Raw genomic sequence first — 24809 nt, 5'->3', positions numbered from 1 at the left:
AGAAACCCAAATTATTTAAATCCTAGAAATGAAAAGTATGTCCATTGATTAATGGGGAAAAGGTGAGCTAGAAACAAACTACAAATATTACACTATCTTCTATATTTTCTTTCACATATCCCTAACTACGTGGTCATAAAATCTTAAAAGAATAATTAAGTCAACATAAAAATTAGTCATTTCTTACTAAAATGAACCAGAATCCTCATAAATCTGTTTAATCTATTTCATCTACCATTATCTTCCTCATTACCAAGTCCTACCTGGAGCTCAGGTTTCACACATCTTACCTATTCCTCAAATTCACTCCAACTGACTTTTCCTTAAACAACTGCTATTTCCCCTAGTTACTTTGGAATCTACACTGTAACATTCCAAAGCATTCTTTTTAAAGAAACAGTAAGTATTCCTCCTTTGTAATCTCTTATCTCTCTTTACCTTGGACAAGTCAAAGGTAAATCAAGATAGCTATTTTTGTTTTAGGCTACTTTACTTACTGTAGAAGATCATGAAAAAATCATATATTATAGTTTTTTAAATGTAATCTTAAAAAAATAGGAACATTCCTTTAAGAATCTACAAAATTATGGAATAAGGAAAGACCTACATGAACAGATGCAGAATGAAATAAGCAGAACCAGGAGAACACTGTACACATTAACAGCAATATTGAGCTACTCTCAGCAATACAATGATTCAGGACAATTCTGAGGAATTTATGACAAAGAACGCTATCCACCTCCAGAGAAAAAACTGCTAAAATTGGAATGCAGATCAATGCATGCAATTTTTCACTTAAGTTTATTTGGGTTTTTGTTTGGGGGCTTCAATTTTATAGGATTATTCTCTTACAAAAAAGAATATGGAAATATGTGTTGCATGATAATACATGTATAACCCAGACTGAATTGCTTGCCAGGTCTGGGAGGAGAGACGGAAGGAGACAATTTGGAATATACAACTACGGAAAACTTATGTGGAATTTGTTATTACATGTAATTGGTAAAAATAAAATATCTTTACTATTATATGGAATAAGGCCAAATCACAGGTTTTATAGAGTTCCCTGTTTTATTGCCTGAATGACCTTGGGCAAATCACTTAACCCCCAAGGACCTCAGTTTCCTTGTCTATGAGATGAGGAGATAAATATGGTGACGTCTGATGTCCCTTATAGCTCTAAATCCTATAATCTTATGACCCTCTCTTTTGTTGGTTACTAAACATGTCACACTATTTTAAATTTAATAAGGCTTTGAGTAATTACAAAAAGTTGCAATTAAATGAACAGCATTATACCTATTAGTAGATAGATGATATCGTGAACAGAGAGCATGAGCTTGGAATTAAGAAAACCTGAGTTTAAATCCTACCTCAGACACTTATACTAGTTGTATGACCCCAGTAGTCACTGAATTTGTTTGCCTCCACTGTAAAATGGGGAGTCCTTCACAGATTATTTTTAGGATCAAATAAGATAGTACTATAGTCCTGGTACATAAAACATACTATATGTAAATGCTTATTCCCTACCTACCTGTTGGCCTAAAATAAAATTATCTCAACATAAAAATCAAATTGAACTAATATTAATTTTCTAATATTTCTTTCAGAAACACTGATTTTTAAATCCAATTTAAAAGCAATGCATTTCAGTTCTTTCCTTCCTCAAATTTCTCTACTTGCAGATATCCCTGAGGCATCATTCATTTAGCTCTTCCTATTAACTACAGTCACAATTAAACCAAATTATTGGTTAAGTATAGCTGACCTCACGATGCTCTAAAATTGTTACTATTACCATAGATACCCTCTGAATCCCTTTGTAAAGAATATGAACTAGACTTTATTGCCTATAACAAAAAGGTCAAATACCAAAATTAAGGGGGCTGATTACTGTTTAAAATTTCACTTATTTCCTCCCTTAAAATTACTATCATCTTATCAATTTACCTGCTTCAGAATCTACAACTTAATATACAAGCTAGCTATCAGAAGAGGAAAAGTAGAATTCTCTGTGATTCTAGTATCTTATAAACATCTCAATTCAAAGAAAACAAATTTTGGTCAACCTTACAAAACAAAGATTGAAAATTTGTAAAAACAATAGTGATAGTCTCAATTCTGTTGCCTGAATAGCTTGCAATTAAATAGGACTCATCAATGACATCATTCTAATTTATCTGTGTGATTCCCCAACAGGAGGCCCATCCAGATTCTCACAATTGTTGGTTAGCACATACTCCTACTCAGCTTAGGAAATGTAGTATCTCACTTTTCTCTTCCCAAGCAGAATATAAGCTTCTCGATGAAAGAGAATATTTTATTCTTTGTATTTTCACTATATAGCACAGTACCAAAACATAGTCATCAATAAATGCTTGTTGAATTAATATATTTACCTACTTTAAAAAAGTATACAGGGTCCATCAGTTTCATTCATTTTTAAAGTAACAAGAGATTACAATACCACTTGGTATTGAAAGATACAATGAAAAAATATTTATTTTGCTCCATCTGGTGGCAAAGTTGTGTAAAAGATTCTTAATGGCTTACCATCTTTTATCAATCTCATCCATTTTTCTTCCAAAAACAAGGTACCCCAAGAACACTAAAGGGGAAAAGGACAGTGAAAAAGGCCAAAGAGAAAAGTACTGAGTTATGCAGCCAAAATGTGATTCAACCTGTATTGAAATTTTGTCTTTAATACAACCACTTGTATGTTAAATGTAATACCATCTCAGAAAAATTCAACATAATTCAACATAGGTCCTCCACCCCCACAATCTGTAGTATTCATCTATTTAAGTAGATATTAGAAATACTATCCATGCACTCATGGAACTTACAGGCTAGTAGAAATGAGACAAAGAAATATGGCATAGTAAATGTACTAAATATCTGCTAAATAAAGTACTATGCGAAAAACCTGGGTCAAGTTACTAGAGAAGGGAAGCACATTTCAGGAAAAAGTTCATTCAGACAGAAAGTACTTCTCCAAAATAGCTAAAAAGCCTCAGAAAACTAATTCAGTCACCATCTTACTGAAAGAGGATCAAAGCAGTGCTTTTTTCTTTCCATTTACAGATGTGGTCTACATCAATAGTCTGTTATTAAACCTACACAAAAAAGAGGTAGTCTGTTGAAAGCTACTCCTTTATCAGAATGTTTGTTGCTACATTCTTGCAATTAAAAGTAATTGCTAGATTTCAGTTAGAGGACAGTGAAAAGTACTAAAAAAATTTTTCACAAAGTCCAAGAGACCTCCAGAATCTATCCATGATTTAATGGGGGCCTGTGGACCCAAGTTAAAAACTCCTCTTTTAAATTAGGTGGAATCAAAGCTAGTAATTAATATTTTTAAGTTATCTAGTATTACTTGCCATTATCAAAAGTCACCTATAAAAGAAAAAACTGACATTCAAATGTAATTTCTTAAAAGGTCACTGAAATGTGGAAAGAAAACTTTAGAAGTATTCAACCACAATCTCAATTTTTCAATCTTCATAGCATTGGTGATTGCTCATCTCCAAAAATGCCTTTAAAATGCTCAAGTGAGTAAGGGGTGGTGTGGTGGTGGTAGGGTGGTTTGATGCCCTGAAATGGGTTCTTTGGCAGAAAGCACACATTCATTAGCTTCCTAATTGCTCTACTAGCCCTATATGTTTTCCAAAACTATAAAACCTTAAAAAATATAACCCCATGATTAAACAAGACCCAATTCTACTGTAGCTATGGATGACACTTGAATTGTCACAAAGTAAATGAACAGCTTTCAGCAGTCTAAATCAGAAATAACTTTAATTTGTCTAATTCTCAGAGCCTTCTTTAATTAAACTCTAAATAGGTCTTCAAATTCTTTTTGCATGTTTAATGGACACATCAATTTCATCTATGTTCAAACTTTTAGTAAAAACATGTTATGTGAAATTATGGAAAATGATCTGAGGTACTTTGGTTTTGGAAGAAAAATGGATGAGATTCCTAAATAGGAACTTCAGAATCATACACCAAGGTCATACATACTTGGTACACAAACCACAATAAGAAAAACCAGAAATGCTAATTTACTTTCACTTTCCAAACACAGGGAGTAAAATTTCACTTTCCTTGACCAGAAGTCAGGTATGCTGTTATGATTAGATGGATTATTTTTAAGCTGTTAAATATTTCAATCAATCTATGTTTTTGTGCCAGGCATTGTGCTAGGTTTAGGGATGCAGAAGTCAATCAAGTCCCTATCCTCAAAAGGCTTATTTTCCAGGGGTAGCTATATGGTTCATGGACAGAGAGCCAATCCTGGAGACAGGGAGTCCTGGATTCAAATATGATCTCAGATGCTTCCCTAGCTATGCGATCCTGGGCAAGTTTAACTTCAATTGCTTAGCATTAGGGAATGCTCTTCTGCCTCGGAAAGGCTACTTAATAACTTGGATTGATTCCAAGACAGAAAGAGAAGATTAAAAAAAAGGGCTTACTTTCCAGCAATGAGGGAAAATAAAATATAGATAAAAACAGATATGCAATAATTTTGGAGAGGAATTCAATAGTAGTTTTGAAGGTGGGTGTGTCTGTGTATACATTAAAGGTGAAACTAGAGACTAAAGGAAACTAAAAATTTTAAAATGTGAGGAGGGAATACATTCCAAGGATGAAGGACACCCTGGCAAAGAGCATGGGGATGGACTGCAGAGTACTCAAAAAGAAATAATGGGTGATAAATGTGCTAAGACTTCTACTCCAAGGATATTCTCATAGAATCTGGAACTAGAATCCAATCCAGTGTTATTTCCCTACTCCTTTCCAGCTAGTCAGAGGCAACATTTGATGCATTTTTGCAAAAGTGACTGTATAGTTTAGGTGCAGAACTTTTTGTGATGAGTCTGTTTTTTTGAGGGGCAAAAGGAAAAGATAATATTAAAAAGAAGATCCAAACGAGGCAGAGAAAACAATACATTCCAAAATCTATATTTAACTCAACTGATCAAATGGCCAATTTGCCCTTCAAAACAAATTCTGATTTGTGCCCCCAATCCTACTCTACCACCCCCCCAAAATTAACATACACTTATTAAGTGAGAAATTAAGGTTCATTAGTTATTTTATTAATATATATTATTATAAATAATATATTATGCATAATACATATTATTAAAGATAAAGAGACAGAAGTTGTCAAGCATTTCAAGGAAACTTATACAATATAGTCCTTTCTCTTTTATTTTGCATACAAGTGTCGAGCACAACTTATTTCAAAAGTGTACAGATTTAGATGGTTCAGTTGGTTTGTGCCTGCCTAGTCACTCTCCCTTTCATCAAGCCATGTGACCTTGGAGTTTAGAATCTAAATAGTACAACCTAGAGTCAAGTCATTGCTTTTAGCCCTACTTTGGATCTCTGAAAAGATTATTTTTCTTCCCACTGGGTCTACAAGCACATCTCTTTTAACTTCTGACTTTAAGTTACAACAGGGGCACAGCAACTAACAAAGAGCAACTTGACTGTTATCACTCTGGCTCTGCTCCTGTCAACTTTCTCTCTGGCCTTTGTTCTTAAAACTAGTTGCTGTTTCCAAGTCCATGTAAATCCTTCCTCTCAGTTGCCCCTTCTGGTCATTCATTCTTTACTGACTGATTCTCTATAAAAGGAGAGGATGACTGGAAATGAATAGGAAGAAAAGAGTTCTTGAACTATCAATTCTCTCCCTTCCTCACCTGGATGCATTTCATCTTATTTGTATTATCCTTATTATTCAAAGCTACACATTAAAAATAACCTCCTTAAAAATAATCCTGATATTTTAATGTTTAAAAATTTTAGGAACTTCTCATTTACATTTTAATATTGAAAGCATTACACTCCATCTAATGGTGTACTCCCACCTAATTCACCAAAAGCTAGTTAACAGAAAAAGTCAAAGAGGATATTGATGGATATCGGGCATCATCAATGTATTGTTATTGTGCTACTTTGGAAAGCAATGTGGACTCATGCAAATAAAGTGGCTAAAATGTCCATACCCTTTGCCTCAGACATTCCACTACTATGAATATATCTCAAGGAGGTCAAAGACAAAGACCTCCAAATATAATGGAACCAAAATATAGGAGCAGTTTTGTGGTGACAAAGAACTAGAATCAAAGTAGATGCCAATCATTTATGATAAAAAAATTATGCTACATGTTATGAAATATTACTGATAGAAGAAACCATGAATATGATGTATATAGAAAATTATGGAAAATCATCAAAATTTTCCAAAATTAAGTAAGCAGAGTCAGAAAAATTATATACTTGTTCACTCTTACATTTACATCAATGTATGGAATAATCACCCGCCACAAAATAGATAAATATTGTGAAACTATGAAGAAATATGCATGCCTCCAAAGAAGAGATATAACATCTTTCCTTTGAAAAGATAAAAGAAGTGGGGGTGAGGGGTTTCTGTGGGCAAAACATTGCATGTCAGATTTTTTTCCAATATATTGATTAGTTTTGTTGACTCCCCCACACCTTCTTTTCAAGTTAAGAGATGGCTCTTTGGGATACAGTGGGAAACTTAGCAATGCCAATATAGAAGATATCACAAAAACATATTTTTAAAACATGATTTTTGCTTTGATCCAAAAATCCTATAGCTATCAAAGACAAAAGAAAGGTCCCATATATAACAACATATTAATAATGGCACTTTTATGGTAGCAAAAACATGGATTATCAATAGTTAAGGAATAGGAAAACAAATTGCAGTACATGAATGAAATGGAATATTGCTCTTCTCTAAGAAAAGACCAATATAAGGAACTTAAAACATATGGAGAGAGGCAGAATGAAACAGAATAAAAGAAACAATATATACAAAGACTATAACAATGTAAATAAAAAGAAAAAACAAAAGTGAATACTATGTAATAATGACACAGATGGGCTCTAGAAAAAAACACCTCCCTCTTTTTCTCCTTTCCCTGTGGTAGACTAGTCAAGGAAAGCTGCATGTGCTATCAGATATAAAATGCTAGCTGGTTTTATTTAACTGATGCTCCTCCATGTTTTTACAAAAAGAGTCTGCTGAAATGAAGTGCATGAATAAAACTAATTTTTTAAAAGGGAATTAATGTCAATTTGATTCCTAGAAATTATCTAACATCCCAAAATTAATAACATTTACTAGGAGCTATTACTCAACAAAAAGAGGTCTACTCCTAATTGGAAAATGCTTTTAATTCTATTATAAATGTAAATAAAACTATACCAAATACATTTCTATAATCCGATGAACAAATGAGACAAAATTTATATTTAATATATTTATAATGTAAATAAAACCAACAAAATAAACTCAAAATTATGCATTTCCCCTTGACATTTAAAGGCAGTTTTAACAACAGGCAAAAATGCATGCTGAATATTAGGATTAAGAATTGGTCAAATTAGAAGACTAAAATTAGGATGATGAATAGGCCAATGAGGAACTACAAATATATAAAAATGGGCTTCACATTATCAGATTATGACACTATAGACCAAGTTCAAAGCCATTTTTCAAGCTCTACTCTACTGACAGAATCTATACCTGGATTAAAGAAAGTCTCTTTTTAATTCAGGACTTGGGCAAAACAGTGTAAAACACAAATTTCAGCCTTTCCAAGGGTTTCTATAGTGCACCCAAGTGGCCAGACCTGGTATTGTCTTTCTCAGTAAGTAAGTCTATGTATTGCAGGGAGGGGAGTTTCAGAGATGGTCATTTTATTACTTTGCAACAGCCTTGTACCAGGCTAATAGCCTATGCTAGTTGAGGGTGCAGTCCAACAGCAGCACCCTTCACTTCCCTTCTGACTGGGGGGCAAGAGATAAGATGAGTCATGCAGGGAGATGAGGAATAAAAACCTAATTTACAAACCAACTTTTAATAGTCCTTACATATTGTCTTTTTTTCCTTACTGCTTTGTTGATACATTGAGATTATCTTTCCAAATTAGGAAATTAAGTCACTTTCAAATATGTTAATCAAGTTACAACTTTTAAAATCAAATGTATACTTTGATTCAATACTAGCAATACTGATAACTTTAAATCCATTAAAAAAAAACTTAACAATTTTGCAAAGTAGGACCTTTCCAGAATGAAGAATTATATTGAAATGGTTCTAAATACTCAAATAATCCCAGTCCACAGATATTATTTTTCAAAAAGAAAAAACTTTTTCAAAAACGCACATCCTCAAAAATCTGGGAAGGAAAAAGATTACAAAACTTACTGTCCTTGTTTGAATGAAAACTATTATTCTGTATTATAGCTTCAAATAATATTCTCTTAGTATTCATTTTTGTCCCTAATCTATCATTTAACATATTCTGGACTCATTTGTCTAATTTCAGTTTGGATTAGCTCAAAAAAAGCAATTTTTTACTATGAAAAAATCATTAATTTAAATGGCATAAGAGAATATGTATGATATTCCAAAGCTAAATTAAAAGATTTATCCTTAGAACTGGTTCCCTTCCCTGTAAATGCTTAAGAAATTCCTTTCTCTCAAAATGACAAAAGTTTTGACTAACTATATGCAACTAAGCATCCTATCAGTTATATGCATTAAAGCTCTTTACCTGATATAATTTTTCTCAAGTAAACACTGAGGAAATTCTTCTTGGAAAACTCCTGAAATGGATGCTGCTCCTCCTGACTACTATGAGCCAGAGAAAAAAAAGACTGGAGAGGAGAAAAGAGGAAGGACTATCGAACAAAGAGAGAAGGATTATATCAATATTAGAATTTTTCAAATGTTTCCCCTATTTTACTTACTAACAAGAGTCTTTTCATAGCAATTTTTAAAAATTAGTAGTTCTTAAACTGCAAAATGTGTGATTTTTCACAAAAGGCACAGAGTAGTTAATACAAAAATTCCTTCCTCACCATATTTACTTTTTTTCTTCTTTCACTAACTTGAAGGAGATAGGAAAGAAAAGCATCAATAATAATTTTTCCACTTTTCTGGTTCCTTTATACCAGGTTTTTGGCTAGTTCTTATCTTTTGAATTTGCTCTTTACCTACCAATGTCAAGTACTGAACTCCCAATTTACCATCACAAAAATACTTTTCTTTTTAAGATGGACAAAAATTATTTTAAATATTTAAATTTTAAGTAATTTAAACCCAGGAATATGAAAACAAGAATCAAGAAAAAGTACATAAATTCTTTAAATTTGGAAGTTCTTGTTGAACTCCAAGTAATATTTATCTGTGGTAACATTTTTATACATATAAATGAAAAGTACTAAAACTGGCAAGTTGCTATGCTCACAACTGGTCTTTGCACACTATGAAATTTTATTTTCCATATCACAATTCAAGGGAATTAGTACTTGCTTATCAAGTGATATTTTAGCTATTATTGTTCCAATTGAACACTTAAGATTACAAGTTAGATAACACCCTGTCTTTAATTTAGCCTACCATTCAAAAGGTAAAAAAAGTCTACTAAAATATTCTTCTGTTCTAAGGACTGGACCCTGTAATAATACACTTTCATTCTGAGATCTCTCAATTATAAAGTGTCCAAGAACAATATAGTATTTTAATACAGTAATTAACAATATAGTATCAGAGAGAAAACTCCCTCATTCTAGTATAACAGTAATAATTACCTTTTTAAAGTACTGTGGCTGAGTGCTGGGAATACAAAAATTCCCTGCCCTTCTATATAGAGAAATAACACCATATGCCATTATTTCAATGTTCATTCTAAGGATTCCCTAGGTTTTATAGAACTATTATTTAAAATATTAGATAAGGGTATAAAATATAGGAAAGTCAATCATTTCTTTCACAACCAAGACCACCTACCCAATTATGATTTAGTTAAGTTTTAGCTACATATAATCATGAAAGTATAATGTAAACTTGTGAGCCAAGACTGTTTTGGTTGTGTCAGCTTTACCAAAGACTACCACAATGCCTAGAAATATTTGTGGATATTTAAATAAATGTATGGATTTTAAAATGCTATGTTTACTATAACCAATTTGTACTTCCCCCTATAAAAGGGTGTGTGTGTGTGTGTGTGTATACACACACACTACACTCACAAGTATCATAAAGTATCAAGTATCATAAAAGGTCAGGCCAAACAGGCAGTCTGAAATCAAAAGTTTGCTATTCTTCTAAGACATTCAAAATATAGAGTAAAAGAAATGCTGAGTCAACCTTATAGAATAACCTGGTGCGATAGGATAAAAACATTTAGTATGTTTCTTTTTAGTTCTTTCATGTGCTCATACTAATAACTGATGATGAATGTTAACTGTAATTCCATTTGACTAGAGTTTTAGTGAGCTCATGTGCTCAAACCAGTGACAACTAATAAATGTTAACTGTAACTCCATAGGGCTATAGTAAAATGCTTGGCTCATTATAATAATTATTATATTCTAGGTGGGAAAACTATCAAAGTAGGGAAATGTGTATACTGCAGTTTTATCAGAACTTGAAAGTTCCCAAAGGATTTTAGTAAGTCGTATTCATTCCCAATTCTGCCCCCTGACATTCAGCCACACTCATCCAAATCCTATCTCATCCTTCAAGTTCAGTTAAGCCCAATTTTCTCTACAGAAGTCTTTCTGGCTACTCCAGTCAACAGTGATATATATTATTTTGTAAATTCATATAATAGCACTTCTCATATAAACTATACTGTATTGCACTCATATAGGAATCTTGCACTTTTACTATTACCTTCTAATTTGATCTACCAGAACACCTAATGGTTGAGTTCAATTAATATTTGTTGAATAAATTTAGCAAATATATACATATGGCATACAACTATAACTTATAATATGTACCCAGCTATTGAAATACCATTTAAAGATACATCCAGTAATGTACCACTCTTACAAAGCTACAAAAAGCATACTATTAGATGCTAGTTTCTTTAAGTATTCATCCCCGTATAAACCATTTAGAAGCCCATCAACAGACCCCCTTTAACATTTCATGGGGGCTTACCTTATATTTTCCCAAGCTTACCTTATGTCTAAAATGAGAGAGTTGAACTTGTTACACTCTTAGGGTTCCTTCCATCTTTAATATGCCAAGATTCTGTTTCCATAATTTGAATGACTAAACACCTTTCCTAGAAGAGTATGTCTGTCCTGGGAGGAAAAGTCAGAGTTCAGTTAATGAACTCTGACTCTCACATAATACAAATCATCTCAAAATGGGAAATTCTATAATATATTCTATATCATACAAGATAATTCAGATGTGTTATACCATTATATGTCTAAACCTAGACATAATAAGAATGATGAAAAAGTTGGGAATTCCTACTATATCCTAATATGCCAAGCATCTCAATTGGTACTATAGCAGGAATTCAGATGAGATTTATTCACAAGAGGTAAGCTGGAGTAGGAAAAAAAATCAATAAGTTGTATAAGATTTTAAATTTATTTGTCTACAAAGCTCTAAATACATTCAAGCCTCTAACAGAAATCATAGCAGAAAAGATCTTAAAGGATAGGTGATTTAGATATGGCTATATTAGGTCCAAATATTTAAATAAAATGTACTTTTAAAAAAGCCCTGAAACAAGGACTTTGGGAGGGGGGGGGGGGATAGAATTCTTCAAAACTATAAATTATATTAAAATTCCAGACAAATCTAAAAAGTCCAGAAGCTGTTTTATTCTTGGCCTCATGCCCAAAGAAAAAGAATCCCAAATCATGGGGATAATGTAATACAGAAAGACCCTAAACGGGAACTTAAAAAAAATTAAGTCGATTAAGATCAAATACAGAGAGAAAAGTCTTGCACTTTTATGAGATTAAAAGACTACAAATGATCAGGTTACCTCTCACCTACACGCTGGAGCACGGGGTGGAGGAAGGCAGGTAATTTAGAACTAGCCTCCATTTACTTTGAAAATAATCATTAACACTGCTCGCAACAGGGTCTAAGAAACTGATTTCTTCAGGTCTTGGAAATGGGTTTATACAGTCATCTGCATGGCTGATTGTATCAAACAATACTGTTTATTCCACACGATTTGTAAGACGATTTTAAATATGTAACACAGCAGTTATGCAAGTTAATAGAACCCTTGGGAAACTGTAAATAACAAAAATGTATGCTCACTTTGTCTAAATTTTTTACTAAAAAGCAGTTTTCCAACCTCCCTCACCCACTAAGGTTCATTACCATAATTTATTTGTATTCAGAAGCCTCCAAGGAGTCACTTCAGCAACGCAAGCATTACTTTTGGATTTAAAGTTTTATAAGAAAGAAATATGGAAGGAACACCTGCCCATTAAAGTATTTCAGAGATTTAAAAAATATGTATGTACACTAAAAACTATCATAAGACCTTATCAAGGCCATTACATAATTAGTAGATTCTTTATTTCTAATCCCAAAATCTTATGGCAATTCTACAGACCCAACATAGGGCAAGTGGTAAAAGGATGATGATTTGATTTACTTTGGATAATTTTGTGAGTTGGCAATTAAAACGAAATTCATCTGCAAGACTACATTGCATGCAAGTGCAAAATAACAAATTGTGATCTCTCAAATAATTTTCAAGAAATGTTGCGGTGTAGTGGACACTTAGGGTCCATTGAAACGCAAGCATTCCAAAAATCTTCCTCCAAAAGATAGGAGGGCAGAAACTACTGTACAATTCATGTCTATCCTCAGAGAGCCTAAGGGTGTTGTGGAAAGTAAGTTACTCAGTAAATACTTGTTGACTCGAAAATACTCATGGGGGTTACAACCTCTGGATTGTTCAAAGAAATATGGGCTTACCCGAAAAAAATGTGAAGTTTTTAATAAAGGACAAATGGACTCAAAATCCATTTCTACTTTTAACAATCCGTGGCTACCTAGTTGGTCAAAAACCACTCTTCCACCCCCAAATCCCACGCAAAATGAGGCTGGGAACAGTTCCGGAGAAAGCTCGGGCAGGAGGTGGGTGCGGCTCAGTAAATCGGGCTCTGGGAGGTTGGGGCTTCCCGAAAAACAGCTGCACCCTGTCGATCAAATCCCATTATTAAGTATACTTTCATGCTATTATAAAGCCAGATGCGGTCATGGAAGGAAGGAGCCAGGAGAAAGGAAACGCGAGGGGGGGGGGGTAGGAGGAAAGAGAGGGAAGGGTGAAGGGGGGGGGGGGGAGCCCGAACGAGGAAAAGTCAGAGCTGGACAAGGAAGCCCTATGCTAGGGGCGTGGAGTGGAGAATGCGTCCGACTCCCGCCAATCCCCCAGGATCGCAGGTCCAAGCAAGAAGGGGGCGCCCTGCGGCCCGCTACCCCGCCCGGGAAGAGGCGATGGCCGCCATTTTCTCCGCGGGGCCCGAGCTCGAAAGCCGAAAGGCTAGGCCCACGCAGGCCCCTTATGTGAGGGGGCCGGTGAGGTCGAGTCCTTCGTGTCCCTCCTTCCCTTTGTGCTGGCCACACACGGCGAGGGCTGGGGCCCTCCTCCCGGGGGCCCCAGGGTCGTCACTTACCGGCGGGCCTCAAGGCCTCCCAGATCTCGCAGCCATTTCCTACCGAATGCAGCTAATGGGCCGGGGAGTGGGGGTGGGGTGGTGGTGGTGGTGGGGAAGCCTGGGCGGCTGCCTGAGACGCCGCCCAACGAGGCGCGACGGCGAGAAGGGTAGCGGCGCCGAGGCGTGCGCTTCGGGAGCCATCGGGAAACGGAACCACGGCGACCCCTACCTAAGAGGAGGAGCTACTGCAGGCGCGGCGAATCATCCGCCCTAAACCAATGAAGACCGGAAATGGGAGTTAACCCCAAATCGGAAATTCGGATATTTAGGAGACCAGGGGATAAAGGGAACCCGAAGGAGATGGTAGGGGCGGTCCGTTACGTAGTAGGGAATTGCTTACAAATTTAGGCTTGGGCCAAATTAGGCTACCTAGTTTACAAATCTCCCCAGATTAGTTCCAACAAACCACTCCCAATGTTCCTAAAATCCTGCTTGTCATGCAGCTTCCCCGTGCAAGAAACAACTCCAAGATTTCTAGGGCCTACTACATTAGGACAGGTTTTTTTTTGTTTGTTTTTGTTTGTTAATTTTTAATGATTTCCATCAACCCACATTTACCTCCAGAACGGGATAGTGCTGAGCAGTGTTCGATGAACCTTTTGTACTTTGGGGTTTCCCTTCTGGATGCCTATACATATCAATTTTAAGAGATGAAAGGGACCTTAGAGGTCATCTAGTTCAATTTTAGAAATGAGGCACCGGGACCCAGACATTAAGTGAGTCTGCCCAAGGTCTTACAAGAAGGGATTTGAAATCAGGTCTTCCAAAGCCTACAAGGTGTGAGGGCAAAATCTGAGAATGAGAATTGGGAATTTTTGCAAGGATAAGTAATCCACCACACAATTGAAAGTACTTTTTAAAAAGATTCCATCTAAAGGTAAGGATTAGGTAATTTGCTAGAGGCAGAATTTTTAGGACAAAAGTACTGGGGTCTGTAAACTTCACAGCATGAATTTTCTTTCATATTCTTCAATAATTTTCAACAGTTTACCTAGCATCCAAATAGCAGATATGGCCTGAAATCGTTCAGAGTGAAGTGTGAGAACACAATCGCTAAAGAATTAAAAACTTAAAACCATGGATTTCAGTGATCATTTCTTCTAGGCTTCTTCCCCAGCTTAGGAAGCAGAACCAGGAGAAATGCAGGAGAGTATATAGAAAAATACTTTCCTAGCACATCTAGGCTTTCTCTGCATATAAATATAAATGACTTAACATAGTCCACAAGGCATTTAAAAGTAAATGATTTGGAGTGGGAAACAGCGCCAACATTTCTTATGCATGTTATCCTTTCCACTTCTAGCTAGAAGTCAAGCCTTCATTTAAAAAAATAATGGATTATTCCAAAGGCTCCAAAGTAAGGGCAGTGCACACCATGGGCCTCAGTACAAATTAAAAGGAATCCTAAGTGAACCTACTTTCAGTCTTAGGCTACAGTTTTTTTCAGATTTTACTTCTCCTACCCAAAGTGTGGTGAGCTACTTACTACTCATCTTCTTATGAACACCCTTCTTCCCAAGGAAAAGGTGGAAAAAAATTACAAAGCTATAAATTAGTGACAATTGTTGGTTGATTTTTAACTGCCAGTTGTTAGCCTAGGCATAAGTTTAAGAAAAAACAAAACACAACAAAGCTGGTCCAAATGGGTGAAGTCATTTTTCTCCAACGATTCCCAGAGAACTGAGAAATTTTAAAGATTAAATCAAGCTAATTTTTATCAATACTTTTACTATACATACATATTCATGTTAAATGTGCATATATTAGACACACACCATGCAAACATCTATGAGTTGATGAGGGACATTAAAAATGTAGTCAGCAGAATTGTGAGTGGCAAAGGAGGTTAGGAAACCCAGACAAGGAGACATCAGGATTTCCGCGATGGCATCTGAAAGGTATGTACATTTATTACGTACACTGTGTCCAGGTAAGAGAAGTACTTTATCCAGAGATTCTTTTAAATGAAAGGAATAAGGTAATTAGCAAAATTTCAAAGTAGTAATAGAACATCAGCCTTATAAAGTCCAAACAATTGTTACTTAGTCCTCTGCAGAAATCAATGTAATGTTCACAGGCTGAATGCAGATTCCAAAAGAAAAAACTCCATCAGAAAAAAAAACTAAAAGCAACAAAATGCCTATTTTATTTTCCTCTTAATTGTCAGCATCTTAGGAAGTTAGGAAAAATACAGGTTTGGTTTTGGAACTCCTCGTACAGCTATACAAATCCAGGCTAAATGTTTCCATGAGACATCCCTCCCCAAATCACAGGATACATCAAATTCTAAAAGCAGCTCTTTTCACATTTGGATTAGTTCTGAAAGACAGGAAAGGTCGAAATTGAATCGCATCTTTTCCTCCTTAAGCCCAGTGATCACTTCTGCGGAATTTTGTTTATCGCTTCCTCTCCCTTCCACTTGCAGTGAAAATTCAGTTATAAAAAGCCGAGGGAAGGGCCTCTACAATCCGGGTGGTGCTACCTGCTCCGAGCGCTTACCAGGGTGGCCCTAAAAGCCAACCAAGGACGGGTGGTTCCTCCATAATTTCCCATCTCCTTTAATTTCGGGCCCCTTTCTTTCTTCCATCACTGACCTCTTAAAAAATGAGGGGGAGGGGCAGCTGGGTAGCTCAGTGGATTGAGAGCCAGGCCCAGAGACGGGAGGTCCTGGGTTCAAATGTGACCTCAGACACTTCCTAGCTGTGTGACCCCTGGGAAAGTCATTTAACCCCCATTGCCTACTCTTCTGCCTTGGAACCAATGCATAGAATTGATTCCAAGACGAAAGGTTTACGGTTTTAAAAAAAATGGGGGGGAGGGGAGAATGGGGTTTAAACTTTTAAAATTTCTTCTGCTGTCCTTCTGGGGAGAATAGCTTTTTACCTGCAATATCCCTTCAGGTACTGTGTTGTAAAGGCTTTTCCTTCTCCCGGCTCTAAAACAGCGTCTGTCCAGCAGTAGCCAAGGCTGAAGAAGCGGCGGCGGCAGCGGAAACAGGGGGCGGTGGCGTCCGCAGGAACCAATCTTGCTTCTCTTCCCAATACTACGCCTTTCCGGAAAACGCCATTTATCGTGGGCGGAGCTCACTGCTCAGACCTATAACATTTTCCCGAGAAATCAAAATGATAACCTAATTATTAAAACAAGTCCTGGATTGGTTGTGAATGAGGAAGATGGCCCGCCCTGCCCTATCCCCAACCCCTCCCAAATCAAGTGGCCTTGAGAGAAAGTTGATGTTAGTTCTTCGGTTCTGTATTTTCTTTCCATTTCGTAAACTCTGGCTCATTAAAGGGCTATTTCTGCACCACCATAAAAATGAAAACCTTACCTGATCAAATCTTGAGAAAGTAGTATGTAGGCAGGCGGGCAGTCAATAAACACTTGTTTTTTCACTCGTGTCAGGTTCTTCATAACCCCATTTGCGATTTTCTTGGCAAAGAGACTGGAGTGGTTAACCACTTCCATATCCAGCTCACTTTATAGATGAGGAAACTGTGGCAAACAGGCCTAAGTGACTTGCCCAGGACCACACACAGCTGGGTGTTTGTGGACCTGTTTGAACTCAGGTCTTTCTAACCTCAAACCCAGTGCTCTATACACTGTGGCACCCAACTGACCCAATAAGCACTTACTGCATGCTTAATATGTGCCAGAATACAAAGCATTAGCAAAGACAGTCCCTATCTCCAAAGAACTTATTGTCTAATGAAGGAGACAAGATTGAAAACAACTACATTCCAACAAGATATATGCAGGATGAATAGGAAATAAACAGAGGGAAGGTGCTAGAATTAAGAGGAATTTTGGGAAAGACTTCTGTAGAAAAAAGGTGGTTCATTTATTAGCCCTTTATCACAGTGAAACTTGGACTGTGTAATGGACATGATTAAAGTCCACACTTGTTGACTGTAATTCACAAGCAAAGGAACTGTGGGGGGAAGGGAAATGTTATAATACACACCAAATGAAAAGACTGGTATAAGAGTTGGTGGGTAATATTCACATACCACTATTAGAAAGGAGGAATATGAAGATTTCAGAGAAACTTGCAAAGACTTCTATGCACAGATGTGGAGAGGTATAAGCAGAGATAAGAGAGAAATATACACCATGATCACAGAAATGTAAAGAAAACATTGAAAAATATTAAAACTGGGGGCAGCTAGGTGGCTCAATGGATTGAGAGCCAGGCCTAGAGATGGGAGGTCTTGGGTTCAAATGACACTTCCTATCTGTGTGACCCCAAGCAAGTCACCAATACATAGTACTGATTCTAAGATGGAAGGTAACAGTTTAAAATATATATATATTAGAACCTTAATCAATGCTGTAATTTCAAATGATATGGAAACATGTCTCCCTCTCTTTTGCCTAAGGTGAACTAGAGCCGCTAAATTAGGTATACTTTGACAGGTATGGCACGACCGGTTACTTTGCTGAGATATATTTTGCTTCAAGATAGTTTTTTTCAGTGGGGAGGTGTTGGGAGTCATTGGGAAGTGATCTATTATTAGAAAAGGAAGAAATCCTATACAATTTTTTCAATTAACCTCAAACCTAATTTTCAGTTAAATTCAATAAGCACCTATCATGTAAGAAAATTATTTTTTCCCCAGAAAATGAGATGACAAGAATCCCTATTCTCGTGGTACCTATTACTGTACAGGAGACATAAATACACAAAAAAGTATAGGGAGAAGGATATGTGTTACAAAGAAAAGTTACAGACAAATCAGCAAAAAAAATTTGAGGAGAGATTGCTTACAGCTGGGGACAGATTACTTGCATGAAAGAGGTGAGAGGAAGCACCTCTATCAAGGAAGGAAAGGATTTCAACAAGAATTAATAGGAGTATGTTCCTTTGAGTAAATTACTGAGATGGGAAAGGACAGTATGAAAAAGTATCTAGCATCACAGTTTGGCTAGAACAGAGGGATGAAGAAGAGTGAAACTAGGTAGCTGATGGTTTTAAATATCAGCCTAAGACCTTTGGGTTTTATCCTATAGGTACTGAGGAGGGCAATTAGGAGATCTATTTCATAGTTGAGGATGATTATCTTGACAGCTGTGTGAAGAACATATTAGGAGAACAGAGTCAGGGAAACCAAGGAGAACACTACACTGTGTGAGATAAGGGCCTGAATTAAGGTAAAGGTTAGTGTAACAGTTTTGAGTTAGGCGTACCTACCAAAAATAAAAAAGATCTATCATTATTATAAATCCAAGCATTTCGAACTCAGCAATGTCCTCCATTCAAGGGTCCAAAGAACTCTCCAAGTTCATATCAGTGTCCTAAATTTGAATCCTGAGAACAGCAGTCCTTCAATCCTTCTTCCCATTTGTGCCTTAAATGTATTCCATATTAGGTAGTGATAAGTATCTGTAAGCATCAGGGGAGAGTCACCTGTGAGATAAAGGAGGTTGGGATAAGGCTAACCCAAGGTTCACAGGGGCAATCTGTAAAATGGGGGGGTGGACATATGGCAGTACCTTCCAGCTCTAAATTCCTGATACTCTGACTTTGGAATAGCTTTCTTTTGCTGAAGCCTGAAGTTCCAATAATAGAACTAGTTTTTATAGGTTAAGGTTTTGTCTCCAAGTATCAGTCATTTTTATTTCAATAAATTAATTCATGATACTGACCTGTTGTATACACTATCCTGGCTTTGGCTTATTGACAACCTACTTATGCTCAAAACTCATCTCAAATACACTTCTTCCATTTAATATTCTCAGATCTCCTTAGCGAGAAGTTCTGGAGGCAGTTGGGTGGCTCAATGGATTGAGAGTTAGGCCTAAAGCCAGGAGGTCCTAGATTAAAATCTGGCCTCAGACACATCCTGTGACCTGGGGCAAGTCACTTAACCCCCATTGCCTAGCCCTTACTACTCTTCTGCTTTGGAACCAATACACAGTATTGATTCTAAGATGGACCTTAAGGGTTAAAAAAAAAAAGTTGTTAGCATTTAGAGCTGAATGACTCTAGAGATTGTCTAGTCCAATCCTTTCATTTTATGAATGGGGATGCTGAATCTCAGGGAGGGTAAGTAATTTGTTCAAAGTCACACAGATAGTAAGAAGCAGACCCAGACTTTGAATTCAGGTCTTCTGACATAGGAGGTGGTGTGGTATAATGGTAAATGGGCTGACACTGAAAGCAGGGCAAATCAGATCAAATTTCTGCACTACCATTTATTATCTGTGTGACCTTGGAAATGCTAGTTCTCTCTCTGAGCCTTAGTTTCCTCATCTGGAAAAGGAAAGGTCATTTAAAAAGGAAATTAAGAAATCCTAAACAATTTTTGAACTTCTGAGGTCCTTTCCCACTTTATGATTGTTTATGATATTGCCTCAAAGACTTTTTTCTTCTACTATGAACATTATATTTTTCCTGAACCCTATTTTTGACAATCTCTTCACACTTCAAAGAACATTGTATTTCTCCAATATATTTATTATACATCATTGTATATTATAATAATCTGTACATATCATATACTCCTACAAATTATAAAGAGGATCAATATTTGTACAACTTACCTCAGAGCTTTTTTAAGAAATGCATGTTGTAATTCTTTAGGTACCATGGAACTGGGAGCTATTATTTTTAAAAATAAATTTTATTGAAACTTTCCTCAACAAATAAAAGTATTCAAACATTAAAAAAGGAACAAAAACTGAACTAAAATCTCTAGGGCCTGATACCATCTCACCTGTTTGAATATTTCCCGTTTTTAAAAAATGGACAGGAAATGGTATGTGTAAGTTAGCTATTTGATTCCTATTCCCTACCATAATTAGCATAGTAGTAGTTACTTTGTTTTCATGGTCTTTTTTGACCATTTGTATAAAGTAGAGGTGTAGCTATCATCATTGCCTTGCCTTTAATTACACAGTTGTCAATGTTTACAACTCTTTTGGTTGCTCTTTCTTCACTATGCATCACCTTTATTGACTTTATATTCCTTTGAATTCTTCATATTCATAATCTTATGTTTAGAGCTCAAAGGGGCCCATTTTATAGTTTGGCTAAATTATAGTTCACTACATTCCTATTCCATAATTTAAGTCCTTCCCTAATCAATATCCACTTAAATTTGTTTCTAGTGCTAAAATGAATAGTTTCATATGAGTAGGTATTTTGTATATAAGAAATCAATATACCAGATATCTGAAGAAGGGGAAGATATCAAAACATAGAATTACATCTCAAGCTTTATTAATAAAAAAAGGGTGGACATTTATAACTAAGAGAACACCAGTAACTGTCAACCTATATACCTACTCTCCCATCTATTACAAAATCTTTATGGAAGTCATCTCTACATGAATTGAAGGTATCTTTAAATAGGGTCCTGGTAAGCAACAATTGGGCTTTCAAAAACAATATTCAATAATAGACCACATCTTTACCATTTCACTATTAAATGATGTAGAAAAGATAAAGTGCCATTGCATGATTTATGTTTATTTTTTTTATTTTTTAAAGAAGTATTTGATTTTTTAGATGAAATGTAATTTTTAAATGCTCTCTTGGAAATTGTCTCCTATTTACACATCAAAATCATTTAAAATTCCTTGGAATATACAATAGTAAAAAATAACTGGTCAATGACCCTCTGATGATAAAAACATCAGAAGAGGCACAAAACCAAAAGATATACATTTCTTAAAGGTATTTGCTGCCATGATGGAAGAAATCCAAGGCAGGATTTACCAAAGTGGGTTACTCTGGGGATGGTGAAGTCTTCCAGATACTCCTGTTTGTAGATGGCATGATGATTGTATCAAGTACCAGAACACTGCAGTACGTCCTGGAATAAATCTGTAATCAATTAAAGCAGTTGGGATTATCCATTCATACAAGACACACCAATTGGATTAATAATAGCTATTATTTCAACTTGAGTTTGGATATTGATATTCTTGTCCATATATATATATATATCAATATATCAGTCTGCATTACTTGGGAATATACTAAAAAGAGAAATCATGAATTGGTCCCAGAGGTGAACAAGATGAGGTGAGCTGGATTGCTTTTGGGAAAACATGACATGGCTTTCCATGATATCTGATTGTGAGTATTCCATGGCTATGTAGTAAAAAGAGCACTAGGCTTGGTGTCAAGAAGACCAGAGTTCAAGTCCATACTCAAAAGATACTTACTGCTAATGTATTCCTGGGAAAGTCACTTGAGTTTCCTCAACTGTTAAATGGGGATAATAATAGCATCTACCTCACAGAATTGTTGTGAGGAACAAATGAGATAATTGTTTTTAAAAAATTTAGTACAATGCTATGTAAATGCCTGTGAAAAGGCCCATCTTTTCAAGACTAACATATTAATAATATCAGTAGATCAAAATAGCATATTTGCTTTCAAAGAATTAAAAATGATTATCACATTTGATGCCGCAATACCATTTTGTAAGTTTATAATCCAAAATGATTTAAGGCAAAGGGAAAGGATCCATGTTTACAGATATTTATATTGTTGTTTGGTCGTTTTTTTAGTTGTATCCAACTCTTCTTGATCCCAATTTGGATTTTCTTGCCAAAGATACTGGAATAGTTCACCATTTCCTTCTCAAGCTCATTTTATATATGAGCAAACTAAGGCAAACAGGGTTTAGTGACTTGAGCAGGTCAACATAACTAGTGTTTGAGGCTAGATTTGAGATCAAGAAGATAAGTCTTCCTGACTTCAACCTGCATACTTTATTCACTGCACCACCACCACTGCACCTGACAAAGACATTCATAGATGCACATTTTAATGTAGTAAAGAACTGGAAAACAAGGGGGCAAAAATGGCTGAACAAAATATAGTATATGAAAGAAAGGGACTAAACCTGTGATTTTATTGGTAGAGAGATCTTCTAGGAAAAGAAACACTATCTATTGATGCAGGTTGTGACATTCTCAGCTAGTCTTAGAGCTAGTTGTTTAGAGCACTAAGAATTAAATGATTTGCTCAATTACTAAGAAAGGTATGTTGTAGTTAGAACTAGAAACCAGATCTTTCTAGTCATGATGCTTCATTACCTCTCAATATATGAATGTAATAGAATATATTAATGCCAAGAAATGACAAAAGAAAGTTTCAGAGAAACATAGGAAGACATTGAAGCAAACTGAAATAAACAGAACCAGAAGCACAGTTTATATAGCAACAATAATGCAAAGGAAAAAACTTAAGAGCCTTATTAACTCTGATCAATTAAATTACCAATCATGACTATAGACGACAGAAAATGAAGCATGCCTAATACTTGATGGAGACTATGGACTCAAGATGAATAATGAAATATCTATCTATTTTGGCAATGGAAAATATATAACATTATTTCAGTTGAGTATGTTCTTCAAAAGGTTGTTTGTTTTTAATGAGGGATGGGTAAATGGGGAGGAAAGTAATGATGCTATTTAAAAAGAGAGAAGAGAGTAGAGTATGTTAAAAATACAAAGAGGCCATAAGCAATTATTTTATTTATTGGCTGAATGATAAGGTGAAAAGAAGACAGAAAGGCCAAGGAGGAGGTTAAGTTAGAAAGAGCTTTGAATTAGAGGATTTTGAATTTAATACTGAAGGGATACAGAGTCACTATATTATGCTGAGTTGGAAGGGGGGGAATGTGTGACCTTTGTTGGTATTTTAGGAAAATCATTTTGAGAGCTGAATGGAACATGAACTGGAGTGGGAAAAGATCTGTGGCAGGCAGACCAGGCAGGATAGTGTAATAGGCCAGGTCTAAGAAGATAAGCACCTGTACCAAGGTGTTGGCAGTGTTAGGTAAGAAAGGGCATATTTGAGAGATGTGAAATCAACAGGCCTTGGCAACAAATTGGATATGGAATGAGAGATGATGTGAGTCAAGAATGATGTCTAGGTTGTGAACCTATATATCTTCTATAAATCAACTAATAAAGTATTTATTAAGCCCCTGTCATTGGCACTCTGCTGGGTGCTAGGGTTACAAAGATAAAATTATGAACAGGGGAAACATGATGTAGGCATGTAACTAAAAACAAAATATATACAAAATAATTTTGAGGGTACTAATAGCTGAATTGGTCAGGAAAGGCTGCACGTAGGAGACATTAGTTCAGGTAAGCTTTTATAGAAGCTATGAGATTCTAAGCAGCAGAGAGCGGATGTAGGGAGTGGATGGGGGGGGGACAGGGGGATTGCCAATGTAAAGGAATAGGATGAGAATGTCCTGGGGAACAATAAATAGAACACTCTGGTTGGATGGTGGGAGAGGGAGTAATATAGGTTTCAATGAGAAACTATAAATTAGACCAGAAATTAGACCAGATGGTATCAAGAAGTTGTATTGCATATAGAGAAAGTAGGCTAGTTGCAAATGGTAAGAAAGGATCTGAACACATAGTCAAGGGTGTTCCATGATACCTTTCCAATCTCGGGAAAAGAAAAGGGAGGAAGGCCTCCAACACAGATGGACCTTACCTAGAGAAGTCTATCTTCTGGGAAGATATATATGTTCAAGAGTCAAGATATATATGTTCAAGACCACTGAGTGGTCAGGCATGGATGACTTTCAATTCACATCACCGGAAGAACTTCCCAACCAAAAGACTAAGCCATTTGAGTATTTAACTGTCAAGTAGGCTACAGAGGATACAAAGAAACTCAGATCCAACTATCTAGACACTTTCATTTCAAGGGAGAGGGTGGAGAAAGAAGTACCAGTATTATACAGATACAAAATGTATGCAAAGTAAATACTTAGTAATCTCGGGGAAGTGGCACTAACTACTGGGGAAAGGGAAAGAGATGGGAGAATCAGACGAGCTCACAAGTCGGTGGTGTAAAAACAGTTTGAAAAAAAGGTTGACCTGAGTTGAACCAACTCATGAACTGTAAAGATAAATCACTCCACTTCACCATCTCCTACTGCCCTCCAAAATGGGAGAGGAAATGACTGTCCTGGATGTAACCTTGTTATTGGCTAAATTAGGTTGAACCTTAAAGAAGGGTACAATGATTTTTAACACAATCCTACTACCCACGTCCCGTGCTTCGGCTAGGCAGACCTGTGGGACTTTTATTCACATCCCTAACTTCCCACCTGTTCCTCGGTTCAACAGTCAGGGACACACACCCGGGTAGAACCGCCAGCTTCCGTGCCAGCTCCAGGTTCTGAACCAACAATTATTGTTAGTGGGAGGAGTTAACAACGTTAGCGGCCTCAGGGGTCCCACATTCAGACAAACTAGGTGACGTAATTATT

General features: G+C 36.1%; 1 protein-coding gene across 16 annotated transcripts in view; it reads right to left on the bottom strand.

The window, feature by feature from the left end:
• Window positions 1-24809, bottom strand: part of DIDO1 (death inducer-obliterator 1) — an 89736-nt gene that overhangs the window by 45499 nt on the left and 19428 nt on the right. For 4 of the 16 annotated variants that reach the window (XM_056812855.1, XM_056812857.1, XM_007475591.3 and 1 more), the window contains exons 1-4: window positions 16435-17811; window positions 13510-15870; window positions 11030-11154; window positions 8610-8736 (exon numbers count right to left, since the gene is read on the bottom strand). The gene's annotated coding sequence lies outside the window, so the exon portion shown is untranslated. Of the gene's footprint in view, window positions 1-263; window positions 8572-8609; window positions 8737-11029; window positions 11155-13509; window positions 15871-16434; window positions 17812-18739; window positions 18956-21268; window positions 21377-24647; window positions 24803-24809 lie in introns of those variants that run through there. The other 12 variants (XM_016432515.2, XM_056812858.1, XM_016432512.2 and 9 more) reach the window with 10 other exon arrangements.

The sequence above is a fragment of the Monodelphis domestica genome, chromosome 1 (assembly GCF_027887165.1).
Source record: "Monodelphis domestica isolate mMonDom1 chromosome 1, mMonDom1.pri, whole genome shotgun sequence".
Taxonomy (NCBI): domain Eukaryota; kingdom Metazoa; phylum Chordata; class Mammalia; order Didelphimorphia; family Didelphidae; genus Monodelphis; species Monodelphis domestica.
This window is presented reverse-complemented; position numbering and strand designations above follow the sequence as displayed.